We start from the raw sequence: 16,961 nt of genomic DNA, 5'->3' as shown, positions 1-16,961 counted from the left end.
CAGATTAAATTACTGCACGTAAAGTGTTTAAAACAGCGCCTAATCAGTAGTCACCATAACGATCGGCACTGACAAGATCTTCAGTGTTTATCTGACTTGATCTCTTTCCCCTGCATACTCTACTTAGTGAGTCTGCCTGGGCACAGCTACAGACTCAACCTCCCCAACTACTCTCCCCAGGCATCGCTGCTTGTACTGCATTGACCCAAGTGCAACCAATGCACGGGCTGAGTCAGTGAGGTTCTCTTAAGAATTTAAGCTATACAAAACACCCAGTCAGTTACATACTCAGTCCTTAGATTGGAGATTCATGTAGAACCTGTACTAGAGTTGCCAAATCAAGGCACTGGGAGCAGAAACTGAGAGGCCACGAATCCGTAAAACAATGTCTCCCTTCCATTTTATCCCACTGACCACTCTTTTCTGGAAAACTCCCTCTTTCCTTAGCTTCCAAGATATTATTCTATCCCTGTGCCTTTCTGCCTTCTCACGTCTCCTCCAGAGGCTCCTTCACACACGCCTCCTCCGCATCCCTTAGATATCAGGGTTCTTCTCCAGCGCCCTTCCACTCTTCCCCTACACATCCCTTAGTGACTCTCACCTGTTCCCAAGGCTTTGTCTACTATTAATATGCTATGGAGTGCAAAATCTCTATCTTCAAATATCAATATCTATCTATCTATCTATCTATATATATATATATTTTTTTTTTTTTTTTTTTTTTTTGCGGTACGCGGGCCTCTCACTGTTGTGGCCTCTCCCGTTGCGGAGCACAGGCTCTGGATGCGCAGGCTCAGCGGCCACGGCTCACGGGCCCAGCCGTTCCACGGCATGTGGGGTCTTCCCGGACCGGGGCACGAACCCGTGTCCCCTGCATCGGCAGGCGGACTCTCAACCACTGCGCCACCAGGGAAGCCCCAAATATCAATATTTAAATGCCTAGCAGGTATAGTCACCCAGAGCCACTGAAACTCAGCATCGACAAGAATTCATTTTCTTGTCATCACCCCTTACTCCTTTTCCCATATTCCTCATCATTTGTAATGGCCCACAAATCTATCTATTATTTAAGCTAGGAGACATCCTACTGCACCCTCCCTCATTAAAAAAAAAATCAATCTATCACTGAATCCTGTCAATTTTAGCTAAGAGATACCTCTCGAATCATCTCACTGTTGTTAGCTAATCACTCACGAGAACCTCCCTGACAGCCTTCAAACTGGACTCATCTCTCTCAAGCTATTCTCTCCTTTGCCACCAGAGTAAAATTCTCTTGCTTAAAATCCTTTGGCTTCTATGGTAAAGTCCAGAGACGTCAATTTGGGGCCATGACCTCCTTTTCCAGCTTTATCTACTGCCCTTCGTGGCCTTGAACCCCATGCACCAGTCCAGAACAAGCCCCCGCCACGCCGTTCTTCTGTGCTTTCACCCACATTTTCCTTGCTTGGAGTGCCCTTCTCTCGATTTGTCTCTTACTCACTCATGAAGGTGTGGCGTAAACATTGCTGTGAGCCTTTGGCTAATTTCCCCACCCACAGACAGACTTAGCTTCTTCCTCTGACCCCACAGTATCCTGTTTCTACTGATAGTTCATTTCCCAAACTTACTTAAGACTCTGATGTGAGACTCTGAGAGGGTATTTGTTAAAAACACAGATTCCCAGGACTCTCCCCAAGAGGTTCTGATTCATTTGGTCTGGGGTAGGGCCCAAGAACCTGTAGTTGTTTCGAAAGTGCCTCAGGTGACTTTAATGCTCAGGCAAATCTAGGAGACACTAACGATACCAGAGAACTTATGTTAATTATGGTCACAGTAGTCGCCCCTGATTTGCAGGGAATACATTCCAAGACCCCCAGTGGATGCCTGAAACAGCAGATAGTACTGAACCCTATGCATACTACGTGTCTTCCTATATTAATTGGCAGGTAGCTTATACTGCATGGACATGCTGGACAAAGGAATGATTCACATCCTAGACGGGATGGAGCGGGACAGTGGAAGATTTTACCATGCTACTCAGAACAGCGCACAGTTTAAAACTTGTAACTTGTTTATTTCTGGAATTTTCCATGTAATATTTTCACACGATGGTTCAACTCGGGAAACTGAAACTGCGGAAAGTGAAACAGCGGATAAGGAGGGACTATTGTATTTACTGACATGTCTGTCCACTTCACCAGATTGGGAACTTGCCAGTCTGCTCTATCCACATTTGTCTTGGAATCCATGTACCTAGAATATCATAGGAGTTTAGAATTTACTGAATGAATGCTAAGTATTTTTACTCAAACTAATTTTTCATTCCCATGATAGTTCACAAAATTTGATTCGTTATTCAAATGTGTATTATGGGCGATGGTAGAGGGTCGGGGCTGAGATAGACTTGGAAGAACATGGCTGCGCAGGTGGTAAGATTGGGTGGTAAGAATGTCAAACATTTTTTCAAAACCTTGGCTGAGTTACAGATTTGGAGGCAGCCAAACCTGTTAGTATTGCCTGATGAATTTAACAATATGAATAAAACTCACAGTGCAGAAAGACAGACACTCTTGCTCCCACCCTCAACTGGATGTATATTCCCTTAAAGAAGCAGAACGGCATAGAGGTTAACATGGGTTCCACGTCAGAGTGACTGGTAGGGCATCGTGGTTCTTCTGGTGCCAGCTGCGTGCCCTTGAGCAAATTACTTAACCATTCCATTCCTTCTTTTGTAGAATTGTTTTCATAACATTTTCTGCCTTAGTGAAGTCGTATGAGGATTAAATAAGAAAATGTACATAAAACAGCACAGGGCCTGGCCAGTAGTTAAGCCCTCACTAAATGTTAGCTAAAATGAGACAAATAGTTGTTATTAATGATAATTAAAATAGTTCACTCACTAGTAAAATAGTTATAATAATAATTAAGTGGATGATGACACTCAAAATTATGAAGACTGCCCCAGTGCTTCCCTCTGTTCAGTCTTCCCTGAAACGCGTAGTGTAGAAAGAAATATGATTTCCCTCAAAACTCCAGGGCATTCTCCTTCACTTTCCAGCTGTGAAACCTCCTCATGCCCTGCTCTTTCGAACTCAGCACAGAGCAAACCATGCATGGCCATCTTATCTAGGTGCAGAATGCGCAGCTGTGTCTATTGACTGAAGCATAGACAAAAATAGTGCCAGTAATCAGTCCCTTACCTGTCACAGAAACCTTAGAGTTTCTAAAGCTGCACCTGAGCTTCACAAAACACAGCAGACTATGGCTTGTCTCTGCATGTCTATTTCACAGATGGCAAAACTGAGGTTCAAAACTGTGAGGTTCAAAGTGTTTTACCCAAGGTCAAAACAGCTGGTCACTCAGGGTCTCAAATCCAAGTCTTCTTATTCCAAGTGGAGCAATCTTTGGGGATCTTAAAAGCACAGTTTAGAAATAAGACCACAGGGGGCAAATAAGTTGTTGGAAGTTACCATGGCTTCTTGGTAAAGATGTGTTTGGGGCTGGCTGACAAAGCACGAGAATGCATAAATGCTGCCTAGAAGAAGTCTTCCCTACCCCACACCCCAGAGGATACAGTCTGGGCTCTAGAAGATGTGCGTCTTGCTTATCTCATTACATATAGTCCTGACCTCCACTCCTTTCTACTTAGATCTGGCTCCTAGAAATCACCTGGGCCCTTCCCCAGATCCATTCCTGGGCTCCCTCCTCTGCAGGGAGTTTGTTCATTCTAAGACTTAGAAATCACCTTTGCTCCCCTGGCTTGACTCCTTCCCACCTGCCAGCTCTGACACAGTTCAGTGATCAGGCCTCCTCCGTGGCACCTCCTGCGTCTTTTCCTCTCATCGCTCACACTCTCCATTTTCATACTCTACACACAGGTGTCAGTCTGAATCCCTGAAGTTCCCCTCAGAGTTTAAGCTGTCTCTTGCTTCTGGGCCGATGCAATGCCATTCTCTTTTTTATTATTTAGTTGTTAAATAAGTAATAGCTACATGACTCACAAACTTTAAATATATACATACAAAAAGGTATACAGAAGAGTCTTGCTTTCACGCCCATCACCCATTTGCCCCATCTCCACCCTCCCTACCTCTGAAAACGTGTAAGCACTTTTATTAGTTTCTTGTATATCCTGCCAGTTTATTTATACAAATAGAAGTAAATTTTAAAACATGTATATACTATTTGTTTAACCCTTCTTTCCACACTACTACACACCTTGCTGTTTCAGATCTATGTTGGCAGATCTTTCCACATCGATGCAGAGAGTTTTCTTATTCATTTTATGCCTGCATATTGTTCCATTGTATGGATATACCATAATTTATTTAACTAGCTCCCTTTTAATAGAAATTTCAAAGGCTTCCAACTTTGTACCACTACAAACAATGCAATAATGAATTACCTTGATTTCTCACTTGTGAATGTATGTCTATGAGAGTAATTCTTAGAAGTGAGATTACTAGGTCAATCAGTATGGGCATTTGTGATATTGACCCATATAATCAAATCACTCTCTACAGATTATACCAATCTATACTTTCACCAGCAATACATGGGAGCTCCAGGTTCCCGATGGCATTGCCACAGAGTACATTATCAAGACTTTTGGATTTCTTCCAATTTGATAGATGAAAATGGTATTTCAATATGATTTTCGTTTGAATTTCTGTTATTATGAGTGATGTTGTACACCTTTTGTTATGTTTAGGACTGTTTGTATTTTCTCTCTTTCTTTATTTTTCAAACTCTCATTCGTCCTTTCCCCATTTTTCTATTGCATTGTTGGTCTTTTTCTCATTGATTTATAGGAACTCTTTATATATTAGGAAATCTTTCCACTGGCTCTTTGTACTTTGACTTTGTGAATGGTGTTATTTATAACTTTGTTTATGGTGTTGCTTGCCATACTTTTTTTTTTAATATAGTTAAATTTATCAGTCTTTTCTTTCAATTGGAACTCCAACTTTTTCTGGTTATACTATTGCTTGGACACAACTGGTAGGATTGAATGTATAATTCAATTGAGTACAACTTCAAGCAAGTGAGATAAATAGACTGTTGTTTCAGTCAGTCTCACAAGGAAGTCTGAATAAATAAGAGTGGTTGGGTTTTTGTTCCTTGCAAATTTCTATAGTTCTTCAGGTTTTTCTTCTGAAGAAGAGAGAGAAGGGACTTCTCTGGTGGTCCAGTGGGTAAGACTCCACACTCCTAATGCAGGGGGTCCGGGTTCGATCTCTGGTCAGGGACTAGATCCTGCATGCTGCAACTAAAGGAGCCCGCATGCCATAACTAAAGGAGCCTGCATGCCACAATGAAGATCCACATGCCACAACTAAGACCCAGCACAGCCAAATAAATAAATATTTTTTTTTAAAAAAAAGAGGAGAGACTATATAGCTTCAATTATAAATAATATACTTAAGGTCCTTACAATCCTGAGATCTGAATTTATGATTATATTAAATTTTCTTGTGTGTTATATCATTATATTTTGCAAAATAGTGAAACTAACAATGAACAATAAGAATTTCCATATGCCCAATTTTTACACTGGAAAAATATTACGTTAATCAACTTTTTTATTTAGTGCTATTATAAATGAAAGTGTTATAAAGAGTTATAAATTCCTTGGAGAAACAATACAGATCAATAATTTCTACTTTATAGTATGGCTCAATGTTATACCTGACTAGTAGTACACACTCGTTTTCCTCTTGATCAAATTCAATCCTGTCAGGAATAAATGTATTACAGATACATGACTTATTTGATTAGAACATTAGAACAAAAGTGTATGTGAAAGAAGATAGGTAGCAATATGTCCAGTAGGGCAGTTTTAAATAGATAATTAAGAAGACTGCATTAAATTTAGATAAGACTGTTGTTCCATCTCCTGTTCGGTTATCACTTCTTTTCAAAGTGGGAGTAAACTTTCACATATTCAGAATCTGGATCCTTTACATAAATGAGCTAGTCTAGTAAGTAAATTAACTAGTTAAAATCCAAAATAAGATAGCATTAGTCACATTAGCTTGTTATATATGTGAGCTTTTGTTCCTACCTAGGTTACACAGGTCATAAATTCATCATATTCTAGATTTCTTTTATTCCTTTGATTAATTTTTTCAAAAAATATTCATTGAGCACTAACTATATGCCAAAGACTGTGCTAGAAGCTGTGGGTACAATGGTGAAAGACACACACACAAGGCCTGCCTGAGGCCACCTCTGAGCCTAACCATTGGGCAGAAAGTGCTCAGAAAATATTAATTGATTGAAATTGTGCTGAAACCATACTGAAAACTTTTGTTAGAGTTGCCGGATTTAACAAATAAAAATACAGTATGTCCCGTGCAATATTTGGGCCATAGTTATACTAAAAAATTATTTGTTGTTTATCTAAAATTCAAATTTAACTGGAAATCTTGTATTTTATCTGCCACCTTACTAGGGGTTTACTTCTCAGAAAATAAGTTCTAGCCTTGCCTTTACTACATATATAAGCCATTTGAACACCGAAGATGTTTATCTCTGTGCCTCATTCTTTTTTTATGCTCCATTTATGAAATTCTCTCTTCATAAATTATTTTCAATAATTTATAGGAATGGAATGCCCTTCTTCTCTGATGTCAATCAGAGGGGAAAGGACAGCTTAAAAGTCTTGGTTCCAAACTGGTAACTGCTAAAGACAAACACATTATAGGAGAACAGTACGTGTTATCTAAAGAGACTAGAGTTTTACAGCCAGTTCTGAAATGTCAGACATAATATTTTTCAAAGTTTAGATATTTTTTTCCAGCAAGACCTAATACTCTATCTTAAGAAATACAGCTTTCCCACATTACCTTGAAATAAGTGGTGAGCAGGTTCATTGGCTAGGGGAGTGGCTGAGATGGAATGCAGAATCCTGGCGGGGCAAGGGGGTATGGGGTGGGGCATGAGGATGATTATATGAAGACACTGCGGAGAAGAGAAGGCAGTTTCAGAAATGGAGAAAGACTGAATTCGAACATTTTTAAAGAGCTGCACCCTCCCCCTCTAACCACCAATGAGTAAAATTGCCCTTTTTTTTTTACACTGCTGCTCTTCTGGCTAGCACAGCTCACAAATTCCACAGTGGAAGAGAGTGTCTGGAAGAAAAGGATGAAGTTCTACAGAGGGTGGACCGCACATTTAACTTTTATTTAATGCCTTTTAAAAATTTGTAAAACCTACCTATACATATATAAACAATCAACTTTTTCATTTAAAAACAAAACAAAAACAAACAAAACTTCCATCCAGATTTGAAGGCTGTCAAAATTACCCCGTATATTCCGGAGCAGGAAGCAAAGTGGATGAGCTGCCTTCCTGGGTAGGGATTGTCTGTCCTCTGAGGGGAGGTGCAGGTCTCCTCTGTATTCTCTCCTGTCATCACACCAAAGATCCAGCAAACTTCTGCATTGTTCTAAGATGGTCATGAAGAGACGCAAGAGCAGAACATCTCATTTGCTACTAACGATGGAATTCGGGAGAGGGTGGTCCCGTTTATGCTCCGCCATTTCCATCCAGGAAGAGGCCAAAAACTGGCCTCCTATAAACTTCCTTGTACTGGGTTCCTGACCCCCAGGCTAGAAAATTGGTCTTTCTTTCCAATGTTAATCTGTAGCCTTCACTTGAATGTCTCCCAGGAAGCAACAGGAAGAAAAATGCATTTGTGAAAATTTTCTTAAAAAATAAAGTATGAACTAACATTTCTTTTCCTACAAACAGCCATAGAAGGCTCAATACAGAAAAAAAAAAAATCCTCAATATAGAAAAACAAACAAAAAACCCCAAAACAGTCCTCAGGTTTCTTCATGTATCATAGAACCAAAACAGTTAAAGCCAGAGATATACTAACACAATAGATGTGCTCACACCTCCTCTCAAGAGTCTCTTCAGCTTTTAAATATATTTTTGAAGTGGGGAGCCCAGCTTGAGACCACACACAGCATTTACAGGGATCTGGACACATCAGGTGAACTACTGGAACCACCTGGGCAAGCCCTTACTCTAAGCTCAGTAAACTTGACCTAGGAACAAAGCTTTAGTCTCAGGGGGAGGGATGAGTTCATGTGTGGTCCGGTGACAGAAATTTGTCTCCTGGTCCAGCTCCCATAGGTTCACAACTGAATCATTTAAAACGACAGAAGACAAAAAACAGATCAAAGAACTGCTTCAGTAAAGAAATAGATTGAGGGTGGAGATCACAGGCTCTCAGGTCAGGCGACCTGGGCTCAAGTTTGGCTAGACCACAGTAGCCTGTGTGACTTGAGATAAATGAATTCTAAAGCTGCTCAAAGCCTTAGTTTTCCCATCTGCAAAATGGACAGAATAATAGCACCTACCTCACAGGTTGTTATAAATATTGACAGACACTCAACTGCCTTTCAACAGTAGTCTGGTAAGTAAATCACAGTGTTTCACACAATGGAAATGCTAACAGCAACGAGAATGAACAATATACAATGATGTACAATAATAAGGATGGGTCTTGCAAACACAATGTTGAAAGAAGTCAGACACAAAAGGAGTGCATACTGTATGATTTCATTTATCTAGAGCTCAAAAACAGGCAAAGCAAATAACGTGTAGTGTTCAAAGACAAGGTGGACCTCCTGAGACAGCTGAATGTGCAACTGACATGTCACACCGTGAACTAGACTTGTGATGGGCAGAGATGAACCCTTCCTTGAGGACCCACATGGAACATGGCTTACCTTCGCAACTACAACTTGAATGACAAACTGTCTACATTCAATCACATACCCCATGGCTGCTTTCACACAGGCAGACAGAAGAAAACTCCTGCAACAATCATCCAGCTAGCCAAGGCAAAAATCTAGGTCCGCAGGGGAAAGACTAGGGTTTTTTTTAACTGGATTAACCCCATGGGCTGGCTTCAGTCTTCATTGATCATGCATTAAGATCACCCCACAACTCTTTATTTTGCTGCGTTTTGTAGACATGTATGGATACAGTGTGACTATAAACGGATTCAAAATGGCTGCGCAGGCTGCATATCAACTCTTACTTTTTTGCTTCTATGTAGTATAAGCAAAATGTTTCTAAATAAGTGGAGGAACCTGAAAGTGGCTCTTGGTGAGACTGGTTCCCTGACCATGCCTTTTTTTTTTAACACATATTGACATCCTTTTTTTGTTGTTGTTTATATATACTCTTTTCCATTATGGTTTATCACAGGATATTGAATATATCCCATGCTATATGTACAGTAGGACCTTGCTGTTTATCCATCCTATATATAATAGTTCACAGCTGCTAATCCCAAACTCCCGGTCCTTCCCTCCCACACCCCCTCTCCCTTGGCAACCACAAGTCTGTTCTCTATGCCTGACCATGTTTTTAAACCTTCATGAAACCACACCAAGACAAAATATTTCCAACCACAATTTTGCAGGATCGTTATGCGGCTACTTTGCGCACTAATGCAAATTTACACCACAGAATTCTGTTTGGTTCTTGTCAGGTGATGGCAACAGAGTGGATGTGAGGCGTTATTCCCTCAGACATACACAAGGCCCACATTGTTGAACTGTTGTGCTTCTGGGCCTAGTTTGCATGTGGGAACTACACAATTAGGAATACTCTACACTACCCTCAGAATCTGTGGAGAAAGCACAAACTGCATCTCAGGGCTTAAAAGCCTCCTTACCCTCTATCCCTATTCCTTGAATGAACAAGAGAGGCTTCCAGATGCTTCGTCTTCACTCTGGGCGCAGTCAACTGGCTCGGCTCTCCCTCTCAACCTCTCAATCTGACTGTGTTTTTCCTCTACACTCCTCCTCCTTCTGACTCACTCAGTCTCCTCCACTTACCTATGCAGAGGAGGCTAAAAGGAGCACCGCAGCCATCCCCACTTACATGCTCTGCATATCTTCTAATAGCGACACTGTCAGCAGTAGCTTCATTTGAGGCAGATGGTTTGACGTTGATGGTGGGACTATTCTTTATCGTTTCATGCTTGTTTTTCTAAATATTTTCTTTCTTTTTCAAACATATTTTTAGATGCCGTGCTTCATAACTTTTATCTATTACAAATATTCTGCGTGATTATCATATATGCACTTTCCATCTTAAGGACTTAATCTTAAAGCTCCAACTCAAGCTTTTAGAGAACGACTCCCATTGAGTTAAGGTGGTTTTATATAGCCCTGGGAAATCCTCTCAGAGTGTACATTATAAAGATGCCCTGTTTGGATGTTACTTATTAAATCTGCTTCAAAAAACAAAGGTTTTATTGGTTCAAGTGGAAAAATCAGCCTCAAGGCTGTGCCAACCGGATTCTGTGTACCTACCTCACAAGCTGTCCCTTTGTTGATTTGTGCCAGCAGGACTCAGGGAGGGGTGCTGCGTGTTATGCTTTGCTCTTCAGTAAGACCCATGGGAACAAACTAACTCAGCAAAACGTAAGCAAACACAGATCTTTTATGGACATAAACACAGATCTTTTATGGACAAAACTTAAGCAAACTCAGATCTTTTATGGACAAAAATTATAACTTTTGCTTGCCTGATCCAGGTTCCCAAGATGGGAACCTGGATCAGGCAAGCAAAAGTTATAGTTTTTGTGTTTCCTTTCCCTCCCCACCCACCCCTTGCCTCTACTCTCTCCCTCCCTTCCTTCTTTCTCTCTCTTTCTCTCTCATATAGGACATTTGTTGAACCTGGATAGAAATGCACACTTGAATTTCTTTGAAATGACATGATACAAATATGATTTAAAAAGTTTGGATGTCATTTACATTTTCCAATATTAGACTTTAATTTTGTTTTATCTGTTATTTACAGAGATTACATGTTTTCTGGCAGCCAGAGTGCCAGATTAAGCCTGAATATACACACACTAAAGACAACAAATATTCATTCAACTTAGATTGGGTGATTAGAATGTTGAGGGTAAGATTTCAAGACAAATAATTCATTTGGGTGAAGCAATGCAATTGGCTGACGAGTGGTGCCAGATGTCATATTATTTATGGTCAGTAATAGTAGAGCCAACTTACCTCATCGGAGGCACTAGAAAAATCTGGTACTTTGTTGAATGGGAATGAAGTGCTACTCAATTTCTCATCTAAACTAACCAATCTGATTCATTTGAGAGTTCAATCTGTAATGTAAATAAGGCGCTAACCATAAATGAAGTCTGGCCATATCAACATTTCACAAACTGTGTTCTTCAGACTGTCCCTCGAGAGATTATGGTTTTCTGTGGGAACAAAAAAGTGGGCATTGGCCAAATAAGCTTGGAAAACACTAATAGGTTTGCCAACAATATGAACTTGAACTTGTGATATAGTTTAGCTTCCTTTCTAGTAAAATGAGAAAAAAAAACTTATAAGATTTGCTTTACCTTAATTTTTTAAACAGTTCAGCTTCATTTTGCCTTACTGAGTATATAATGTTGTATATGTAATGCTGTATAAACAAATCCTTGAGAAGGATGTCTTTTTGTAATGTGAGAAGTCCCTTATCTTGTTTATTCTATTGCATAAAAAGAAGAGATTTAGTTACTATGCTAAGAATTTTGTTTATTTATATAAAAAAAAGTTATGCCTTGGAAGGAGGGAGTGAGAAGGGGAGGAAAGGAGAAGGAACCTGTTTACGTCAAGTGTTCTGACCCTCTCTATTCTCACCTGACCCCTCACACCTACACCTATTGCATAATTATTCAGGTCTAGTAAAATGAACAACTTCCATTCCATGAAACCGCACGATCCCATGGGGCTAAAGAATATGTTCCCACTGTGTGAACACCCTCAGTGAAGGTGAAGGGTGTGGGGTTAGGGGTTCATTACTTTGGGAGCTCCCCATTCCACTGGTGTTTGGCACAAATTCAGCTCCAGAGGAGGCAATTCTACCTCTAGGTAATTACTTTGGCTCTCAACGACCAATTTCCATGTGCTTAGCCTCGGGGGGGTCTTACATTATTTAGTAAGGGGTAAGCCCTAATATCTGTAGAGATTGCCTTATGATTTAAAGAATACTCTCGTGCTGCTTTTGTCTGTGATCTTCACAATCCAATGAAGTATAAGCCCTGACTTCACCTGAGTGCCCCTTTCTCTATACCATTCTTTGTTAATGGATATGCTGGTCCCTTATGTATCCATTCTGGTAATGGTCTCTCCTTTTGAGTTATGATTTATTTTAACATAAGATACTAAAACGAGGCGTGTTTAATGAACTTCTTTTAGTGCAACCAATTATCTATTACCTTTCGCCTTAAGGCAGAGCTTTGCTGCCCTGTAGTTTAGGCTACTTGGTTATAAAATGCCTTCAAAAGTGCTAGGGTCTGTATGGGTAAATGTCAGAGGTTTCCTTTTCCTGCAAGTCTAATATTCCTTGTATCATTCTCCAGTCTTTTCCCCTTCCTATTCTTTTTTTTAATTGGTCAAATTATCCTTGAAAATAATACAGATTATCTGACCCAGAATCATATCCTTTCTTCAAAAGTCTACTTGTGTTTGCCATTTACCTAGCTATGCGTCAAAATCCTGCATGTTAAAGGGAACCTTCCTACACTGTTGGTGGGAATGTAAGTTGGTGCAGCCACTGTGGAAAACAATATGGAGGTTCCTCAGAAAACTAAAAATAGAGCTACCATATGATCCAGCAATCCCACTCCTGGGCATATATCTGAACAAAACTATAATTCAAAAAGATACATGCACCCCTATGTCATAGCAGCACTATTGACAATAGCCAAGACATGAAAACAACCTAAATGCCCATCGCAGATGAAAGGATAAGAAGATGTGGTACATTTATACAATGGAATATTACTCAGCCATAAAAAAGAATGAAATAGTTACATGGATGTAACTAGAGATTATCATACTAAGTGAAGTAAGTCAGAAAGAGAAAGACAGATACCATATTATATCACTTATAAGTGGAATCTAAAACATGACACAAATGAACCTATCTATGAAACAGAAACAGAATCACAGACATAGAGAACAGACTGATGGTTGCCAAGGGGGAGGGGGTTGGGGGAAGGATGGAGTGGGAGGTTGAGGTCAGCAGATGTAAGCTTTTATATATAGAACGGAAAAACAACAAGGTCTACTGTACAGTACAGAGAACTATATTTAGTATCCTGTGATAAACCATAATGAAAAAGAATATAAAGAATATATATGTATATATATAATATATATACATAGCTGACTCACTTTGCTGTGCAGCAGTAATTAAGACAACATTGTAAATCAACTAGACTTCAATTAAAAGAAAAATACTCCATGTTCATTTTCATGACAGTCCCTACTGAAAACCCAAATGTCCATCAACTTGTGAATGGATAAACAAAATGTGACACACAGATACAATGGAATACTATTCAGCCATAAAAACGAATAAAGTAATGATATCTGCTACAACATGCATGAACCTTGAAAACATTATGCAAAGTGAAAGAAGCCAGACACAAAAGACCACCTATTTTATGTTTCCATTTGTAGGAAACAACCAGAAAAGGAAAATCTTTGGAGACAGAAAGTAAACTGTTGGTTTCTTGGGACTCAGGCTAGGGACAGAAGTGACTACAAATGGGCACAAGGGATCTTTTTGGTGTGATGAAAATGTTCTAAAATTAGATTGTGGTGAGGGTTGCACAATTCTATAAATTTACTAGGGATCTTTCCATTGTACATTTAAATTAGATGAATTTTATGATATGTAAATTATACTTCAATAAAGCTGTTTTTAACAATAGTCCTTCACATCTTTACTTGATTTAGCCCATTTCATTCTCTCATTGAGAATCTGTTCAAATTCTTGTAGTGATTCCAAAATATACAATTTTTGTCTATGACCAAGACTACACATAATACTTCATTTTGATTCTAACACATATCCTAAATGTAAAAAGCATATCCTGTTTGGTAATTTTTTTTAGTCTGATGTGACTGTGGTAAGCATAGTTTCAAGAATTTCGAAGCCAGGCCTGAGCTGTATAATGGTCATGAATGCTGAAGTTGAGGCTCTAAGGAATACGTGGGTAAATAAATCGTGGTATATTCACATGATGGAATATTATTATTACACAGCAGGGTTTCTCAGCCTCAGCACTAGTGATATTTTGGGCCACTGTTGCAGGGCTGCCTTGTGCATTGTAGGGTGGGTAGCAGCAACTTTCCCTCCCCCCAGTTGTAATGACCAGAAAATGTCTCCAGACGTTGCCAAATGTCCCCTGAGGAACAAAATCACCCCTGACTGCTATGCAGCAATGAGAATGAACAAATTCCAACCACACACTAACAGTACAGACGATATGGAGGGCTCTCATAAATATAACTTGAGGCAAGAGAAGCCATACACAGCGGGTATGATATACAGTTCTAGTTGTACTCTAAAGCTCAAGACCAGGCAAAAATAATCAAATGATTACCTTCAGAGGGAGAGTTCGTGACTGGAAGGGGCTTCTGGGATTCGGACAGTATTCTGTTTCTTAATCTGGGTGCTGGTTATACAAGTGTGTCCACTTTATGAAAATTCATCGGGCAGACACTTAAGATTTATATATATTCATATACATATGTTATATACGATACTTAAATAAAAAGTTTAAAAATATGGGCCATTGCTGTGGCTGCTGCAAAAAGAGGGCATTCAAGGTGACTCAGGAGGGGCTCAGCACCTTTCCAACAGGACGCTAATTCATCCCTCCACAGACCCACCAGGACTCCTGCTGGCCCACCCTGAACTCTGAGACACAAATCCCGTGTGTTCCATTGATGAATAAAAGCCTGTTCCTGAGTTACTTTGTTATCCAGGTGCCAAAGCCAAGAAAGTCCCTCCCCGCCGCCACCCATTTTCAATTCATACTTTGCAAAGCACAGGTCTGAAACAGATCTCAGTGTGCAATTGAGCTAAATGAAGCCAAATAAAGGAAGCACTTTCTTTAGCATTCACTCCAGAGCTAAAGAAAAACAATGCGTCTAGTTCCCAAATCTGAGAGTACTACAAATGCCCAAGGTGGCACTGAGCTGATCTCCCTGTGCTATGCAGCTGCTTCCCACTAGCTAGCTATTTTACATTTGGTAGTGTATATATATCAATGCTACTCTCTCACTTCGCCCCAGCTTACCCTTCCCCCTCCCCATGTCCTCAAGTCCATTCTCTACGTCTGTGTCTTTATTCCTGTCCTGCCCCTAGGTCCATCAGGACCATTCTTTTTCTTAGATTCCATATATATGTGTTAGCATATGGTTTTTCTCTTTCTGACTTACTTCACAAGCAGCTCATGCAGCTCATTATCAAAAAAACAAACAACCCAACCCAAAAATGGACAGAAGACCTAAATAGACATGTCTCCAAAGAAGATATACAGATTGCCAACAAACGCATGAAAGGATGCTCAACATCACTAATCATTAGGGAAATGCAAATCAAAACTACAATGAGGTATCACCTCACACCAGTCAGAATGGCCATCATCAAAAAATCTACAAACAGGGCTTCCCGGTGGCGCAGTGGTTGAGAGTCCTCCTGCCAATGCAGGGAACACAGGTTCGTGCCCCGGTCCGGGAAAATCCCACATGCCGCGGAGCCTGCGCGTCCGGAGCCTGTGCTCCGCAACGGGAAAGACCACAACAGTGAGAGGCCCGCGTACTGCAAAATAAATAAATAAATAAAAGAAAAAGAAAAAAATCTACAAACAATAAATGCTGGAGAGGGTGTGGAGAAAAGGGAACCCTCTTGCACTGTTGGTGGGAATGTAAATTGATACAGCCACTATGGAGAACAGTATGGATGTTCCTTAAAAAACTAAAAATAGAACTACCATATGACCGAGCAATCCCACTAGTGGGCATATACCCTGAGAAAACCCTAATTCAAAAAGAGACATGGGGGCTTCCCTGGTGGTGCAGTGGTTAAGAATCCACCTGCCAATGCAGGGGACATGGGTTTGAGCCCTGGTCCGGGAAGATTCCACATGCCGCAGAGCAACTAAGCCCGTGCGCCACAACTACTGAGCCTGCGCTCTAGAGCCTGCGAGCCATAACTACTGAAGCCCGCGAGCCACAACTAGTGAAGCCCGCACACCTAGAGCCCATGCTCCGCAACGAGAAGCCACTACAATGAGAAGCCCTCACACCACAAGGAAGAGTAGTCCCCGCTCGCCACAACTAGAGAAAGCCCGCGTGCAGCAACGAAGACCCAATGCAGCCAAAAATAATAAATAAAATAAATTTTTTTTAAAAAAAGAGAGAGATGTACCACAATTTTCATTGCAGCACTATTTACAATAGCTAGGATATGGAAGCAACCTAAGTGTCCATCAACAGATGAATGGATAAAGAAGATGTGGCACATATATACAATGGAATAGTGAGGTGGATGGACATAGCATTCTTTGATGGAGGCAATTAAGTGACACCAGATCCAGGCCTAGTAATCTGAACAATAACCAATGAGTTCACACTCCACACAATTTATCTGAAAGGCTCAAATGATCAGGAGTTACTGTTAGCCTTCAAACCTCATATATGTATATGAATGCACATATTTACAAATAAACAAGAGACAGACAATTCTCCATTGTTCTCTTGTGTCTCTGTACATCTTTTGATGTGCAGAGTGTTAACTGCCTTTTATTTCAGACTATCTTTTCAAGGATGTTTGTACAGTGAACGGCCTTGGATGAGAGAGATAATGTCTCCTCCAGAGCAAAGGGTCAGCCTCTCTACTGCCCATCATAAAAAAGATTCAGGTTCCCTTCACTTGCAGTTCCTCTCCTGTAATACAACTCACTGCTTGTGCGGATATCCATCTAGATGCACCCATGTCACCCGCTTGGGAGATGGGGGCAAGAGAAACCAACACACAATGATGCTCATACTGATTGCTGTGCTATGAGTAATAAAGCCCTTTGTCTCTGACTCAGGAGTTTTGTTTTCTGCCAGCAACCATGCAACTATGGCAAGTTAACT

At 40.3% G+C, this 16,961-nt stretch overlaps 1 protein-coding gene across 1 annotated transcript in view; it reads right to left on the bottom strand.

Annotated features, from left to right (window-relative positions):
• The window catches only part of PAPSS2 (3'-phosphoadenosine 5'-phosphosulfate synthase 2), a 78,829-nt gene that overhangs the window by 43,489 nt on the left and 18,379 nt on the right, over positions 1-16,961 (bottom strand). The gene's annotated exons all lie outside the window — the stretch shown is intronic.

The sequence above is a fragment of the Delphinapterus leucas genome, chromosome 16, assembly GCF_059928025.1.
Source record: "Delphinapterus leucas isolate spDelLeu-1000000601 "Yukka" chromosome 16, BTC_Dleu_Yukka2, whole genome shotgun sequence".
In the NCBI taxonomy this organism is placed as follows: Eukaryota; Metazoa; Chordata; class Mammalia; order Artiodactyla; family Monodontidae; genus Delphinapterus; species Delphinapterus leucas.
This window is presented reverse-complemented; position numbering and strand designations above follow the sequence as displayed.